The sequence below is a fragment of the Nannospalax galili genome, unplaced genomic scaffold (assembly GCF_000622305.1).
Source record: "Nannospalax galili isolate Female #2095 unplaced genomic scaffold, S.galili_v1.0 scaffold546, whole genome shotgun sequence".
Lineage (NCBI taxonomy): Eukaryota > Metazoa > Chordata > Mammalia > Rodentia > Spalacidae > Nannospalax > Nannospalax galili.
The window spans coordinates 640,336-658,555 of NW_008355158.1; the positions used below are offsets into that span (position 1 = coordinate 640,336).

At 39.8% G+C, this 18,220-nt stretch overlaps 1 protein-coding gene across 3 annotated transcripts in view; it reads right to left on the reverse strand.

The window, feature by feature from the left end:
- Positions 1-18,220, reverse strand: part of Dse (dermatan sulfate epimerase) — a 76,870-nt gene that overhangs the window by 25,901 nt on the left and 32,749 nt on the right. The gene's annotated exons all lie outside the window — the stretch shown is intronic.

Here is an 18,220-nt window from a genome sequence, read left to right on the forward strand (position 1 = left end):
AATATTTCTGTGAGAAAAAAATCCCCTGAATTAAAAAAAAAAAAAAAAGATTCCAAAAGCTTCAGAGTGAAATGCGGGGTTTCACTCTCTCAAAAGCACCTGGAATAAGAGTGACAGCAGACACCTCAAGAGCCACACCTGAAACTAGAATACCATGAAACAATGCTTAGAAAACTTGTAGACCATGTCCAGATTTTAATTCTATGCTCAGCCAAGTACAATTTAAACACAAGAGCAGAAGAAACACGCAGACATCCAATGTCTCAAAATTTGCCCACCCACAAACCCTTTCCCTGAAACTACTGGGGTAACTTTTCATTCAAATTAGGCTGTGTAGAAAAAAACAAAGACAACACCCGACCCATGGCACAAAGAACCGGATAAGGCGAGCGCAACACAGCAGAGTTAGCGCTGAAGTAATGCAGACGGCAGCAAGCCAAAGCAGGCGGCAGTTCCTTCAAAATCAGCTGATGAGAAAAATGCCATAAGAAAGTCTTGCTTCAAGGTTGGGGAGATAGCTCAGTGGGTAAAGTGCAAGCATGAGGACCTGAGTTGGGATCGTCAGCACTCTAGATAAAAAGCCCAGAGTGTACAGTTGTATCCCCAGTGCTGGTGGAGGCAGAGACAGAAGGATTTCCAGAGCTCACTGACCAGCTGGTCTAGCCGAAATGAGAGTCTGTCTAAAAAAATAAGGTAGAGGGCCTGGAGAGATAGCTCAGTGATTAAGAGCACTGACTGTTCTTGAAGAGGACACAGGTTTGATTCCCAGCACCCACATGGTGGCTAACCATTCCAGTTCCAGGGGAACCCAATGCCCTCTTCTGACCTCTGCTAGCATTGCATGGCACAGGTGTGCTTACATACATGCATACACATAAAATAAAAATAATAAACAAAATATTAAAAAGTAAGGTAGAGAGTAATCGAGAAAGATACCCAAAGTCAACCTCTGACCTCTACATGCATAGAAAGCAAGCACGCCCACACATTTGCCGCACATACAAAGAAAGTGTCTTGTTTAATGAATTGAGAGATTTACAAGAAGTGGCTAAAAATTTGGTTCATAATTAGTGGTGAACGTATAATAGAAAATTAAACAATTTTTTAAAGCTGCTGATAATCTTAGAGAAAATAAAAAGGTTCATAAAAATTGAAAAACCATATAATGTTCAGTTATTAATAGTTTTGCCTTGTAAAAATATGCAAACATTTAATATTCATCTCATTAAAAGTGTAATCTGTTTACAACGATGAGCTATATTGCAATTAAAAAGAAAACATAGGCCGGCATGGTGGCACATGCCTTTAATCTCAGCATTTGGGAGGCAGAGGCAGGCAGATCTCTGAGTTCTAGACTAGCCTGGTCTACCTAGTGAGTTTCAGGACAACTGGGGCTACAGGGAGACCTTGTCTCAAAAAGGACAAAAAAAAAGGAAAGAAAAAACATAAGAGTGAGAGAGAAGATATATTTATGTTCCAAGGATTTTCTATAACCACCTGACTCAAGAGAGTGTGGCAAAGAGATGGTTTCCTCCCTTAGAACCTCCAGAAAGAACCAACCCTCTGACACACCTTTTGTTCAGACTTCTGACCTCCCCAACTGTGAGAGAATGAATCTGTTATTTTAAACTATCTAGTCCATGGTATTTAGTTATAACAACAAATGCATTTCCCTTAAGGAGTCTGACACCTCAGCTCTCTGGAGCCTGATTTATTCTTTCTTTTTTGCTGCTGCCTAACATTCAGTTATCTCCCATTTACTTTAAGGTGCAATCCTCTAATGTTCTGACAGCACAACTTGCAGAAGGGCATAGACGTCTGAGGTATAAGCTTTAAATTTGATTGTGATAAAAACTGTAATCAAGGGCTAGAAGGATGGCACAGTAGTTAAGAGTGCTTGCTGCTCTTGCAAAGGACCTGAGTTCAGTTTCCAGCACCCACATGATGGCTCACAACCGCCTGCAACTACAGCTCTAGGGGCTCCAACGCTCTCTTCTGGCTCTGTGAACACATGTGGTGCACATACACACATGCACAAATATTCATAACAGTCCTGTGGCCAAAAAATTTACTGTATTTGTTTCATTTCTGTTGCTGTGATAAAATACCCTGACAAAAAGTAAGAGAACAGGTTGATTTTAGCTCACAATTCCAGATTACAGTCCATTACTGCAGGGAAATCAAGGCAGGAACTTGAAGCAGCTAGTTACATTACATCCACAGTCAAGAGCTGAGAGAAATAAATGCACACATGGTTCCTTGTGCTTAGCCTCCTCTTTACACTTACACAGTCCAGGACCCAAACCCAGGGAATGGTGTCATCTTTCCAACTCGATTAAAGCAATAAGAAAATCCCACAAAGATGTAACCACAGGCCAAGCCAATTTAAACAATCCTTCAGAGAGACTCTCTAGGTGATTCTAGATTGTGCCCTGTTGAGAAAACTAAATCACTGCAAACTAAAACCAAAGTGAACCATCATTTAAAGAGCAAGGAAAACAGGCAATGGCATTTTCCTCACACCATCCTCTCAGCAATGGCATGTCCCTGATAGTCCTGCTTTATAATGCTTTATCAAAATTTTTCTTTTACAGGCCTGGAGAGATGGTTCAGCAGCTAAGGGCACTGCCTGCTCTTACAGAAAACCTATGTTTGGTTGCCAGCTAACTGTCCATAACTCCAGTTTGAGAGAATCTAATGCTCTCTTCTGGCCTCTGTGGGCATTGCATATATGGGTGCACTTACATGCCAGCAAAACACTCATACACATAAAATAAAATAATTCTCTTTCTTTCACAATTTGATTTTTAATGGCTTTTCTAAAGTTGTATATATAGCTTCATAAAATCCAGGGACCTTTTGAAAACAGTGAACGGACTGTAGCTGATTTTTATTCTGGGTACCAACAGAAAATAATATGTTAAAATTTATTCCATTAAGCCTTGGAAACCTGAAATGTGCTTAATTAATCACAGACTTGGTACTGCTTCTTAATGAAATAAAGGTGCTTTTCTGTGTATTTGGGGAAGAAGCAATCTAAGTACTGTTATTACAGAATAGACACTCCAAGCAAGTAAATGGTCCCCTTACTGGAGATGCTCAATGAGAGGGTTATTAGAGTGGGATTCTCTGTGAGCATTTATGACCAGCATATTTTATTGGAATTTAATTAACCAGAAATAGAATGAAATAGAAAACAGTAAGATTACAAAACATGATTTAAATACAAGGACCATTTTCCATGAAATATGGGTTTATATATACATATGCACATACATGGGTGTGCATATATATTAATTTCATGAATGATTATGTAAATACAGATATAAAGATACACAGATGTTGGTTATGAGCAAATTGTGTTTCATGCTGAAACAAGTCTGAAAGCACTGTCTTCAAGGAAAACTTGACACCCTGTAAATAGATGTGTCCAGAAAGCAGAGAAATTCCAGCAAAAATCTGCTCCATGAAAGAAGCTGGGTGGAAGCCCAGGCTGCCCAGACACTCTCCAGCAAGGGGCCTGGAGCAGCTTCGAGACCCACTGTGAGACCATCAGGAAGGAGCCCAGGAAACCGAGTTCAGAGTGTCCAAAGTAGCCAGCATAAGGTGCTGAATGGTGGTGTGGATATGAAGATTCTAAGCGAGCTCAGGCAGCCAATTTAAAAAGAAAAGAAATAACTTATTATTATGCAGCAAAAACAAAGGGGGCATACTTTGTCCTTCAAAACATTTGTTGGGGGGTACTTAGAAGCAGTTCATATTCAAAAGAGATAATCAAATTACGCATGTGGTAGTACTCCATTCCAACAATATTTTATGACCTGGGACATAAGTTCAAAAAGCATACCTTTATTTTTTTTAAATGACAACAGAACGGGAAAAGAGCAATCTAGAACTTTTCTTTGTGAATCATAAAAAAAAAAACAAATGTTCCAGGTTGGGCTCTCTCATATGCTGCCACAAAACAGAATAAAAAAAATGAGACAAATTTGTGAGCTATCCTCAAAATACATTAAACACTTCCTCAATGTTTTAAATCTAAAGATATCTAAGATTTAGATGTAGTCATACTGAAAGTCAAAGTTGAGCCCACCGCTGACTGAAATCACATTTCCTCCATTTCTCTGATCATGTGAGTGGCATGCCATCAAATTACATTAAGCCATACTTTAAAACTTTCCCTGACATCAAGAGTCAACAAAGGTAAAATACCCCATAAACTTCAAATTGGTTTTAAAAATTCAGTAATGCAAGGCTCTCTGGGTTCAGTTTCTAACAATGGAAAGAGCATATGGCCAAGAGTTCAGCATGGTACAATTTTAGATGTTCATATTTCACTTATTCTTCTCTCTTCCTTTCCCAGATTTTTACTTGTAATAGTGAATTCACTGCAAATAAATCTAAATATGAACTACAAATTGCTCACTAACTTGCTCCAAGCCCAAAGCACTACCTACACTCCGTCTTGGCACAATTCCTTTGCTCTATGCTCCCTCTGTGTGGAGCCTCCTTAAAGTTTCCTTTTGGCTTCAGTTCCAGGAAGGGATTCATGGGGCTCAGAGGCCTGGCTTTTTTTCTCATTCTTCCAACTGCTACTCATTAGTGATGTACTGTAGTAGAACCACATTGATTAAATCTGATCTTTGATCTTCCCTTCAAATGTTTTCTATCACCAACAGAAATTGTGTATTATATTTAAAGACATATTTCTTATTGTATAATTTTCCTGGTGACAACTTATGTGTATAGACATGTGTATGTAATATATATACATAACTGAATATAATAGGCAGTAAAGCCTAAGAGATGTGAACTGGACATCTTCTCTAGGGTCTACCGGTACTACAACCTCAGCGTACCCTAGCTGTCAGCATTCTCCACAACTCCAGGTATTATAAGTCCAGTTAGAAGTCCTATCATTCCCTCAACATCTGAAAAAGAAATTTTTTGTCCCCTGTGGTCTTCACAACTGTCAAGTCTTATCAATGCTAATTCCTTATTATTGGAGCCTATCATTTCTTTCCTATTCCAGAATCTTATCTGGATAAACACGGAGGCCTGACATTTTCCTGGCTTGCCCCTGCCACAGACTCCTACATGTGATCAAAGATTCTTCTAAAACACAAATTGCCACATGAGAAACTACCAAATATTTTTGTATGTGAATGAAAGAACAGTCATGTATCTAAGTGATCAGAGTGGAGTCAAGTTGCAGCATCGAGTTGGGAGCCTGAAGGCAAGACCGAATTACTCACGGAACAACACCATGAGTATGTAGTCAGCAGCACTGAGACTGTGAGAGGTTATGCAGGACAAAGGGCCTAGGTTCTTCCATAGAGTGGGAAGAAAATAAAAGTGTGTAAGGGAAGCTGCAGGTGAAGGAGATTTAAAGAGTTTAAAATGAGCAAAGATGGGGCTAGGTGTAGCTCAGTGATAGAATGCATGCCTAGTACATGGAAGGCTCAGGGCTACATCCCCAACACTTGCCACCAACACACATATCTACCAACACTCCTCTACCCTGAAAAAGAGCAGACTAAAGCCAGATGTGGCAGCATACATCTGCAGTTTCAGTATTTAGTTGCTAAGGGAGTTAAAGATGAGCCTGGAAAACAGTGAGGCACCGCCCCCCCAAAGCAAGGCAAAGACTGAGCTATAATGTCTACACAGCACACTTGCAGGAGCTATAAGGAAGCACAAGGACAAATTACCATAGAACGAATTCTAGCCCCCACGCTCCTGTGACTGGGGTCCCTGTTCTTGACCTGTATTATGATTTCCAGACTATTTGCTTTAAAATACTTTTGTTATTTCAATGTACTTTTATTTTAGTGTGAAAAGGTTTATACAAACATATCTGATCATGTTGCTGCTCTGTTAGACCTTTCAACAGCCTCACAGCACTCTTAAGAAAAAAGTCCAAGCTCCATCACATGGCAAACAAGGTCTCAAAGCATCTACTTCTGAACTTGAAACTCCAAAACTGCAGTCTCTTCCTACATGAAATTTTTGGTTCCTCAAAAGCAACTCTGCTTTCTTACATTCCCAGGCCTCTAATCACCCAGTTACTTTTGCTTGGGACAGTCCACAATGGCTCTCCCACCATCACTTGGCTGACTCCTATTTTTTCCCAGCCCCAATTAGAAAGCCTTCTCCCATGCTGCAGACCTGAGTCAAGCACCCCTGGGTCTTCCTGTATTTCGTTGATCACATTATTTGCCACTTGAATTAATATTAATATTCCATAGACCAACAACCCTAAGCAAAACCAATACGTAACTTTCACTTATATTTTTATATCCAATACTTAGCAACATGCTTAAAACAGACTATGTTGGGTGATTAACTTATAGAAAATGATTACATGCACACATTTAATTATAAATAAAAATTGCCCTTGTTGGCATCAATTCATAAAAAAGTAAAGATACAAGCAAAGTAACAAAGCTCACAGTAACACCCAACCTAATGCCACAGTGTTTAACTCTTTTAATCCTCGAAGCAACAATGAGTCAAGCATCATATTTATCTCCAACTTGTAGAAAAGGAACTGAGTTACAGAAGCCAAATCTGCATGATGTACAGGCTGACAGACTGTACTAAAGACTGATGATAGGCAGGTCTTCAGAATGAAAGTGAGGCCAAATACACAGGAGCAGCCACAGTGTGCAGGGCACCAAGTTAGACTGACAGCTATGTGGACTCAAGGTCTTGGCAAGCTTAGACACTCATTCCAAAGAAGATCTATTCATTTGGTATAATTTATTAGTGTCTATGGCAGGTATCCCACAGTATGCTCTCAAGACCCTTATTAAGCTTATATGCCAATAGAAGAGAGTAACACATTAAACCAAAACTTACAGTTCAGGTGAAACATCCTATGGAGCATCTGAATCACTGTCAGGGTTGGGATGGAGCCCTGAGGTTTCTGGAAAGAAGTTTCTTTGGGACTTGATCGCCCAATTAGACAACCAGGTATGTAATGTAGTCTAGTTCCTGTCACAAATCAATATATGGACAGAAAATAACTCTGAGAATTACCAGAGATGAGGGGCAAGAGAAAATGTCATGGAGGAAGAAGTCAGTCTGAATCGTGAAGTGTGGATAGGTTTGGAGAGAAAGGTGGGAGGAAAGAGGTGGGCGAGTCTAGGCTACCTGGAAGCAGACAACTAATGTCGCTCAGGCTCGGGGCAGAGTTGAGGATGCCAGCACAAGCAGTTCAGTGATCCCAGGGAAGACTACATGCCAAACTGCCAATGAGAGTTCTAAAACAACAAAAGCACAACACTCTTGAAAGGAAAAAAGATCTGCAAGGGCTAGATACAGCGTATGCTTGTAGTGAGGTGGCAACAGCCCCCCCCCCCCCTTTTAACCTCTATGATACTTTTTCTTTAAGTTTTCATCTACATTCAATAATCACAGAATCAGGAACAACAAACTACATTCAAAGTGGCAAGAGTGAACACGAGTGACGAGAGACTAGGGGGAGAGGAAAACAACTGGGACAGATAACAGCAGCAGCAGCTGTGCAAAGTGCAGATCAGAAACCTGTGTCAGTAGCTGAGTCAGAAGGGCCTAAAAGAGCAAACACCAAGGATAGTGGTGACTGTCAGCTTTCCATGGTGTGATCCAATACCTGAGACTTGAGAGAGATAGGCAGATAGACACACACACACACACATATACACACATACACATACATATACACATATACATACATATACATATGTATACATACCTATACATATATGTGTGTATATATATCTGGGGGAGAGAGAGAGAGAGAGAGAGAGAGAGAGAGAGAGAGAGAGAGAAACGAACAAGCACTTCTAATGGGGAAAGACCGGTTTCAGAGGTTTTAGTCCATAGTCACTGGTGCAGTTATTTTGACCCACGGTAGCAGGGAAGCAGAGAGTCAGGAAGGCACTGGGGTTCCAGAATATCCTTCCAGGGCAAACCCCGATGTGATCTATTTCCTCAAACTACTAAGGCCTCCACCTCCTAATGTTTCCACTGCCTCCAAATAGGGTCACAGTTAAGGACCAAGCTTCTACCACTGGAACCTTAGGGTCAGTCCAGATCCAAACTGTAACGATATCCACAAGCCCTTGAAACATCAGGGGCAGAGGGCTTGATAGTGATCTGTTTACACTCTGATACAGCAAAGTGAGACAGATAAGTGGGTGGAAGAAACAGTAACACAAAAAGACATGCTTTAGGGGGAAAAAGAACTATTTTCTCTCTCTTACCAATCCACTCTTCCTCCTATAGTCCCTCTCTCACCTGGGTACAATCTGCAACCAGCCACCAAGGACCATCCTTCATAAGCCCTCTCTGTTACCATGTAAATTTCAGCATACCTCAGAATCACATGAGGAACTTACTAGAAACGCAGGTTCAGGGACCACTACTCAGTGAGTCAGCGGTATGGAAGGGAGCTGGACTCTGTCTTTCGAAGGACATCCCATATGCTGAAAGAATCACATTTGGAGAGTGTCCCATATCCAATCAAACTCTGTGTAGATTTTCTGTCCTAAATGCTTCTTTTGTTCTTTTCCCACACTCTCTGCCTTAATTGTGGTCTTCATTTTCCTCCTTGACTGATGTTATGAGCTTCTAACAAGTTTCTCTTTTCCTGACTCACCCCTGCCAGGCCATCCTACATAAAGACTTTCTAAATCACAGGCTTATGTGGAAGACTATATCGATTCCTGCTGTCCAAAGCCAGCGTGTGGAAAGAAAAAGGAAAGGTGGATGAGAAAGTCTGTTAAGCATGATTACAATCTTACTTACTTACCCATGTTTACTTAATGGGTAAAGCAGAAAGACCCGAAAAGTCAAAAGTCATTTTGAAGACACCTAAGGTAAAATGAACTACCTGTCCTCGTTTGCCTTCTGTTGCTGTGATAAGCACCATGACCAAAAGCAACTTGGGGAGTTTGTTACATCTTACAGGCTACAGTCCACCATTGTGGGAAGCCAGGGCAGGAGGTTAAGGCAGGAACTTGAAGACAAGAACTGAAGCAGAGACCGTGGAGGAATGCTGCTTCCTGACCTGCTTCCACACTCATGTTCGGCTTTCTACAGAGCCCAGGCCCACCCACACAGGGATGGCATAACTCACAGTGAGCTGGGCCCTCCCATATCCATAAGCACTCAAAAAAATGCCCCACAGATATGCCCACAGGCCAATCTGATAGAGAAAATTCCTCAGTGGAGGTTCCTTCTTCCCAGGTACATTAAACTGACAATCAAGACTGGCCATCACAGTGGCATTACAAGAGGGCCATTGAGTACACCCTTATTAGTCTCAGAAGTCATTGTGAATATGTTTAGCACTACCAAAAATATAATGATAGCAAGTCCACATCTTAAGTAGTGTTAATACTGAATTCTTATTTATAGAACTTTATTTATTTTATTTTATTTTATTTTATTTTATGAATGTATGTCCTGCATGTAGGAGGTGCACCTGTGTCATACAATGCCCTTGGAGGTCAAAGTGGGTGTCCGATCTCTGGAACTGGAGTTATGGACAGTTGTTAGCCACCATGTGGGTGCTGGGCTCCCAGGTCCCCTGGAAGAAGAGCCATCTTAACCACTGAGCCATCTCTCCAGCTCCATTTACAGAACTTTATACATTCATGGCACCTGTGCTGTTCACATGAGGTGAAAGACACTGAGACTCCACAACAAGAGGGAGGAAGCTTCTTCCAGCCTGGAACACAGCTCCCCTTGGCAACTTTGAAGGCCTACATTGTATTTAGACAGGCAACAAAACACACTAAAAGCGTGGGAGGTAGGAAAGAATCTTAGCATTAAACAACACACAAACCCTACAAAGAAAATTAACTTGGGATTTCTTTTCAACTATGTGATTATAGCTGCCATAAAATACCTTAAGGCTCTTTTTAGAAAGAGGCAGTATGAGAATTATTTTATCCCCATGTGCATTTGAAATAGATGGAGAACCATGTACAGTTCAAGTCAGCTGAGTAGCAAGACTCTAGGTTAGGGGAGCATCCTACGGAAAGTGAGACCATACAAGTTTAGTTGTACTCCGACATCAGTGCTCAGTTCACCTTCCCCTGTACACCTGACTTGGCTTTTCCCAAGGCTTGTGGGCTGCTCCACTTTTATCCACAAGATCCATTTGTAGTGATACGGGAGAACAACCCGCTCATTAAATGGCAGTCAAGAAGGGAATTCCCAATGGTCAGCGTCCTACCTCTTGAGATTCTTAATTTTGAAGAAACTGACCAGTCTAAAAAGGCTTGGAGCCAAAGGCTATTTTCCCTTTCTATTTCCAAGGATCTAAACTCAGGTAAAATCGGCGAGCTTTCTTTAGGTCTTAGAATGTAAGGAATAGGACAGAAAAAGATGCAGAAAGAGTGGCGGGAAGGGTAAGAGTCAGAAAAAACATAAATGACAGAGAAACAGAGGAACTGGGGGCTGGGTTTCTGACAGCCCAGCGTTTGTTTCCACCAGTCCACTTTAATGGCTTCCAGGTGTCTGGTAGGCAAACCTCCCCGCCTTCCTCGTGAAGGTCGTGAGAGGAAAACCTGATCTTTTCACTCGCAGTGCTGTACCTCCATGTGTTGGGGCCCAGCTACTTCCTCTCCCTTTTGATTCTCAACCTCAGCTTGCAATTTGGGAAAGCAAAAAGCCCGAGAAACAGCTGCAAGGAATTGCCTTTGGAGCCCGGCCGGCAGCGCTGAGAACGGCAGCCCGCTGCGCGTTTTTGGTAAGGACGTCCATGAAACCAACTGGTTCACTTCAACCTGCCAGATTTTTCTTTTTTCTTTTCTTAATTTTGTTATTTTATATTATTTTACAAACATACCCTCAGATGTCAGAAGTTTGCAACCCACAAGCAAGGTCTTAATGGTCTGTTGCATAAAAAAAAAAAAAAAAAGTACAATTACTTCTCTGTCCAAAAGTTCAACTTTTGCTGTTTCCCTCACCAGTTCTGGTTTCTGCAGCCAAATGGCTCCCATGCAAGAGTGAAGTAATTTCTTTCCTCTGTGATTTATTTGCTGTCTCATGATAAGGAAGCAAAAAATACTATAAGGAAAGATCCACAACAAATACTTCTCCAAAACACAACTTCAGAAAACTAGATCAGAGTAGGTGAAATGGAGTGTTTGCATCAAACCACTGGCAGTCTAAAGCAGCATCTTCACACCTATTTTTTGTAATAATAATAATAATAATAATAATACATTCTTAGTAAAACTATGTGCCAAGCACATAATGTTAAGAGTTTCCTGTACATTGTCTTCTTCCTTTCTTATACCAAGCTTGGATGAGAAGAATCATCAATGATTTACAAAGAAATACATTTACAGCAGCTATGAAATCTATCAAAGGACAAATGGCTAATTAGAATGGCAGAACTAGGACACAAGCACTGCACAGATCTGCCTCCAAAGACCATTGCGTCAGGTCTGCTTTCCCAGGATGCACAACAGAAGAGGAAAGCCCTGAAAACTTGCTCGGAAATGTACACTAGCTGTCAACTCTAGCTTGGACAAATCCTCTGTTACAATCTTATCTTTTTGTTTTTTTCAATCTTATCTTTTAAATGCACTTATCTTCTCTACATATGATTAAGTGGAACATGGTAAGCTTACACACACTTTCTTTATGTGACTAGAACCTACAGTGGTTTCCAATAATTGAGTAAACCTTTGTCTTATTTGCATTAAGCTCTGGACGTATTAAGGAGTATATCAAGCTCACAGCCATCCATCTACCAAGAACTTGGCTGAGATACACAATGTGAACGGGTGCTGCCTAATGGACACACATGCTGTCATTTCATTTTCTAACATAAGCAAAATTCTATTGCAGGATTGAACCAGACTAGTGGTAAAATGTGGCTTGGGCTAAAACATATGTCCATTTCTTCCATCCCCACTCCTTCCTCGAAGATTTTAGTGAAATTTGCCTAGGAGATCCTGTTAAGGGAATCCATGCACACAGCAAACAGGCAGTTTCTCTTGTCAGCCCAGTGAGATCAAAATTCCATGCCAGTTCAGTTCTGCACACACACTCAGTGGGATGTTTATGAAGATGCTGAGGGCTCTTCATGAAAATCCCAGAAGACTCCTTATGATCTCTGGGTCTACAATAATTGTTCTTTTACAATTATTAAATTTTAATAATTTAAAGATTTTTAATCTTGTCGACACTACAAACTTTTAAAATTGAGGAAGCCTACTATATTTGCTGCTTAAAAAAAAAAAATTGGTACACCCGTGTCCCGCTCTTGGTCATGGATTAAGGCTTATTTTGGCAACTCCCCGCTCTTGGTCATGGATTAAGGCTTATATTGGCAGCTCCTTCCTCATCCAGCCCATCTCTTCCCTCTTTACCTACTTCCTTCTTTCTCAGCTACTTTATTTGAATCTTGTATTTTGTATTTCCTTAGCTGAGGTCAGGGGTTATGGAGGAGAAGGTACAGTAGAAGCAAGCACAAATAAGCAAATAAAAAACATGTGCATTATGAATATTTTTGATAAGTAGAATAATATATACTGACTCCAAAAATCTCTTTAAACTGATCTTTTTTTAGAAATCCCTTTTAAGTTTCTACTGAATGCTTTTTATTATTATTTTCCTGACTTAGAGTTTAAACTCTTGATGAAAAAGGACTGTATTTTGTTTATTTGCAGTACTTCCATGTTTTAAAATTATGTTTTATTTATGTATTTGTGTGTGTGTGAGCACATGCCCACGTGCATGCCACTGCATATGTGGAAGTCAGAGGACAACTGTGACAACAATCCTTCTACCTTGCGGGTTCCAGAGATTGAGCTCAGGTGGTCAGGCTTGGCAGCAAGGCCTTCTACGCACTGATCCATCTTGACGGCCTGAAATAATATATTTTTAATTGAGGTTTAGAACTAAGCTTAACAGAAGTTTAGCATAACAGAAGGAAGACAACAGGAAAGACCTTCTGGGAAAGGATGTGGGTCTACAAAGGCAGATAGAGCATACAGATTAGCCTCATTCTTCTGTAGTACCTAGTCGTTTGCTTGTTTAGAGACAAACACAATTATAGCACACATGGTCGTTTTTCAACCACCACCATTGACAATCTTTCAGATAGCTCTTATGCTTTCTAGTATATTTGGTGGAAACAATACAACTACATAATTTAACTTTTCTTTCATAATGGATACAATATTTTAGTGAACTATAGATGTGAACCTTTAAATCTACTTACTAAATAGTGGATGAAATTCAATAAATATGATTATTAATACTGTCAACTTGACAGGATTAAGGAGCAACCCTCTGGGCATGCTGTGAGGGATTATCTTGATTGGACTAATTGAAATGGGAAGTGGGTGATGTCATTCCCTGGGCTTTATGTCCTGGATTCCCTAAAAAGGGGGGAAGCTAGAGCTCCAGCTTCATTATGCTTTGGATGCTGCATGAACTTCCCCATCAGGATGAACTGTAGCCTCCAACTCTGAGCTAAAATAGGCCTTTCCTTCTTAAGTTGCTGCTTGTCAGATACTTTGTTACACAAGAGAAAAGTAAGTGATACAGCATGCATACCTCTTGCAGACTTTTTAATATGAGACAAAACATGTCATTATTACTTTCTCCTAGGCCTTCATCTCAGGTGTTACCACTAGACTGTTGCATAAAGACAGACCCTGGGGACCAATGTGGGAAGATTTAATGGAACAATATCAAAGGAAGATTTTATGAGTTGAACAGATATTTTAGCTCTGAGAACAATTTGAATAAAGGTGATAAAAATCTCTGAACAAAATTATTTCCTTCTTAAAACCTACAAGTAACGATTATAAACCAGAAAGGGTCCAAGCACTAGGTAAAAATATCAGTAGCAACCACTATCACCAACTGCCACTATTGTTTACTGAGGGCTTAGGATGCAAAGAAAACTTTTCGGAATATTGCTCATCCATTATCTCACTTAATCTTATGACTCTGTGAAGGTAGATACAGCTGCTACTGTAACATTGCACACCAGGATGCTAATGCTCAAGCTGAGAAATTTAATCTAAAGTGACTCAGCTGGAATGAGGGAGCTGGAATCAGGTGCAGGAGAATGATTCCAGAGTTCGCCCTTTTCCTCTCCTGTTTAAGTCGTGACTGAAAACCCTTCCTGAATTATCCTCACATTTAGTTCTAAGGGGGAGAAATATCCCTGCTTTCAGTCTTAAGTACCCACTGTTTAGACTACTTATCATGGGTACAAATTGTAAAACTGCTGGGCCATTTCTTCATCATTGACTCTATATCACTACCACAGTACAGGACACACAACAGATGCTCAATAAATGTTGGTTGATTAAATAAGTGAATGAATGCAATTTAGTTAAGAAAATGGAAAATATATTCCATATATGAAGCCACTGAAGGAAATTTTTAGAAAAATAAATCTGTAATATTAGTTATTGGTTTCTTTCAGAAATACAAGCCAGTCCTTTTTTTCTGAAATAAAATATAGGTGCACAATATTCTATGTGGTGGTTTGCATGAGAATGTCCCCCTATCAGCTTCAAGTATTGGTACACTTGATCCCCAGTTCGTGGTGCTGTTTGGGGAGGGTCGTGGAACCCGTGGGAGACATGGCCATGCTGGAGGAAGCATGTCACTGGAGGTGAGCTTTGAGAGTTCTTAAGCCTTGCCAGTTTCACTAGGCTTCCTGTGCCTGCTTGAAGATGTGATCACTAGACTTTCCGCTCTGGCCCCCTCCTGCCACCACTCCTCCCCCACCATTAGGGACTCTTTCTCTGGAACCATAAGCCAAATAAAGTCTACCTTCTATAAGTCATGGTGTTTTATCACAGCAACAGAAAAGTAACTAACACATTCTAAGACAATGACATTTACAGAATACTGTCCTGTACATAGTGAGAAACATGGTCGAGTTGAGCAATTTAAACAAAGCAACTGGATTGCAAAAAAAAAAAAAAAAAAAAAAACAGCTTAAAATGTTTTAAGTTATAAAAAAGTGATTATGTTCAACCACAAATGTAAATGAATGTTTAAGAGTCTAGGGACTATATGTCCTTCTTTGTAAATGGCTAACATTTCCATAAGATCATTAAAAAGCACAATCTAAAATATTTAAGGAGCTTAACTGTCTATTCCACATCACATCTAAAATCAAACTCCAGATACAGGGTTGCACTCTCAATTTCTAGCCCTAGCTTGGCCAGGTCAAGAGAAAGAAGTTCGTCCTACTAAGTTCAGTTCAGCCTACTAAGTGACAAACTGACTTTTGGTTACAGGGAAATAGCAGAGTTGTTCCTACGTTTACTAGTCAGTCTCCCCGACCCCTAATGATCAACAGATCTGAACCTGTACAAATTACATGAATGTTAAACATTTTACTTGAAGTTACCTATTTTTCCTTCTTTACTCAGAGATGGTATTTAATCTTAATTACAGTGTACATTTCTTGAGAACTTACACATCTGAATGTGTGTATTACAGTGAAACTGCACTGGATGGACCTGTGCAATTTTCTTCACTTGATCTTAGCCAAAAGGCAGAGAAGAGATACATACAAATTTCTTAATGCTATTTTATCTGTGCTAAAAATTCTATTCAAAAGGCATTTTCTAATCTATTAGTCTTTCGTGAAATGAACTAGAAGGGCTTTTGCAGCAGTTATTTCTCTGAAACATTTTCTTTTCTTTTCTTTTTTTTTTTTTTTTTTTTTTTTGACAATGTCTCTCTGCAGCCACAGGTGGCCTAGAACTCACTATGTAGACCAGGCTGTCCGTGACTTCACAGAGATCTGCCTGCCTCTGCCTCCCGAGAGCTGGGATTAAAGATACCACACCCAGCTTTTTATCAATACCTTAATCTACCATAATCAATTTATCTATCTAAAACAAATATAGACAAAAAAGAGTTTTTTTTCCAAACAGTACAATCTTGTCAAACATAGAATGTGATCTAGTTAATGTGAGTCAAAGAAAATACTATATACATGGCTAAGCTTTGTACTTGTAACAAGTCAGAGAAAAAGGGCTCTTTTCAGTCTAAAGCATCACAAATTTCAAAATAAATACATATATTTAACAATAATCCTAAAAATTCAGCTCTGATATTTTTAACGCCAATTCTTTCATAATATTTTTCATTAAGAAATATCAGATAGGACATGAGGGTGATCTGGCTTCAACAGCTTTCTCCCCACTGATCATCAGGGCTGATCTGGCTGATCTGGCAGGCTCGGCAGGTGTCCCCTTCCTCATCCCCTTCCTCCCTCCATGATCCATGCATCCTTCCCAAAGCTACAGGCTTGGTCATAGAGAATGACTTTCCCCAAATACAGGAGGACCAGTTTTCAGTCAAGGGTATATTAGTAGCTACACTCCCCTGCTAGAACCTCCAAACAAGCTCTCGAGAAATGTCAGATAGGTGTCCTATTCAGGGATAAGCACTCTGTGGCCTCTTGTTAGGAATCATGGCGAAAGAAGAGACAGAAAGATTTTGAGCCAGAGAGGATGGATGATCACAAGGAAACAAGAGTCTTAGAGACAGCTGGTCAGTTACTCATATGAACTCACAGCAGTGGTGACAGCATGCACAAGTTCCATTTAAGTTCAAATCAAACAAAATCCCAGCCTAGACATGAGGAAGGAAGGAAGAAATTCCAACCCAACCTAAGGAATTTTTGGCAATTGATGGCTGCTGGGAGGGGGAGAGACAGTGTCTTACAGGGATGGGACTTTTCAGTGGATAGACCTACACTGAAGGACATTTGGGGATACAAATCAGGCCATATTATAAATATATAAAAGAGAGTACAACAAATAGTGGGGGGCTACTGGTAGAGGAGGGGATCTAAATACCATCAAACTATATTGTATGAAAATTGCAAAAATTCAAAATAAAGGAGAAGAAATGTGAAACTATTTTTTTCTAGTTGCTGTCCTTCACCTCTGTGATACATAATGTGTATTTCATTAAAGATACAACTTATCACAGAACCATTCACAGATTTCTCTAAGCATTTAAAATGAGTTCTCTCCAGTTTTATGACAAGTTACAACCCATATAATTTTAAAGGCATATTTCATATAATTTGTAGATATTTTTAGCGCAACTGAGCTGTGAATGTGTATTAAAATAGTTTAGGGAAAAAAATCCCACCAAATCCCTAATTTAGTCAGTTCAACCCTTATTTTTTTTTTTTAGAAGCAGATAGAAGCATTAATTATAAACAATTCAAGCCAACCAGAAAGAATTGGGAAGTTTGTTCTTAAATTTCTGAAGGAAAACTATTACATAATCTGATTCTTTCTATAATCATACTGTAACCTGAGTTTTCTTACAGGTTTGGGTACTATGCTGGTAGAACCTTGTTCATAAATGGCCAGAAAAATCCCATCACATTGACTTTTAGCTCTTTATTGTTATAAAATACAAATAAGTGTTAACTGGTTGAAATGTCTTACTGATGAAACATCTACTCAGAGCCGGGTGTGGTGGTGTATGCCTTTAGTCCCAGAACTCCGGAGGGGGAGGCAGGCAGTTCTCTATGAGTTTAAGGCCAGCCTGGTCTACATAGTGAGTTCCAGGCCAGCTGGGGCTACAGGGAGACCCTGTCACAAAAAGACAAAAAAAAAATCTGATCAGTTTGAGGGAAGGGTGTCAATTAAATTAACAATAGACAATAGGAAACAGTCATGTGTCACATGATGGTATATGTTGGTCAAAGAGAGAGCACATAGGAAAGTGATTCCACAGGATTAAGACAGAGTTGAAAATTCCTAGTGACATTGTAGCCACCCTAGTCTTACAGCACCGTGTACTGATTAGTCACATGTTTAATGTTGTGTTACTGTAAAAAAGTCTACTGTGCTGCCGCTCATATATACACATGTAGCACACTAGTTATGGTGCATAATACCTGATAAGCAACTACATTACCAATTTACATATATGCTGTTATTTACACTGTTATCTTAGAGTATATTCCTTCCACTTGTAAAAATTAACCTTCGACCTGCATGCTGTGTTATGCAGGCAGCAGTCTCATATATTGTCTAACACATCTCGGTTTTATTTCATCTTATATTGTTTATCTCTAATCATCCTGGACCTAGGTGCAACAGGCTGTATCCTGCACAAATAGAATCCTGGTTTGTGTAAGTACGTTCTGTGGTATTCACACAATGACAATATCACCTAAGGATGTATTCCTCAGAATGTGTGT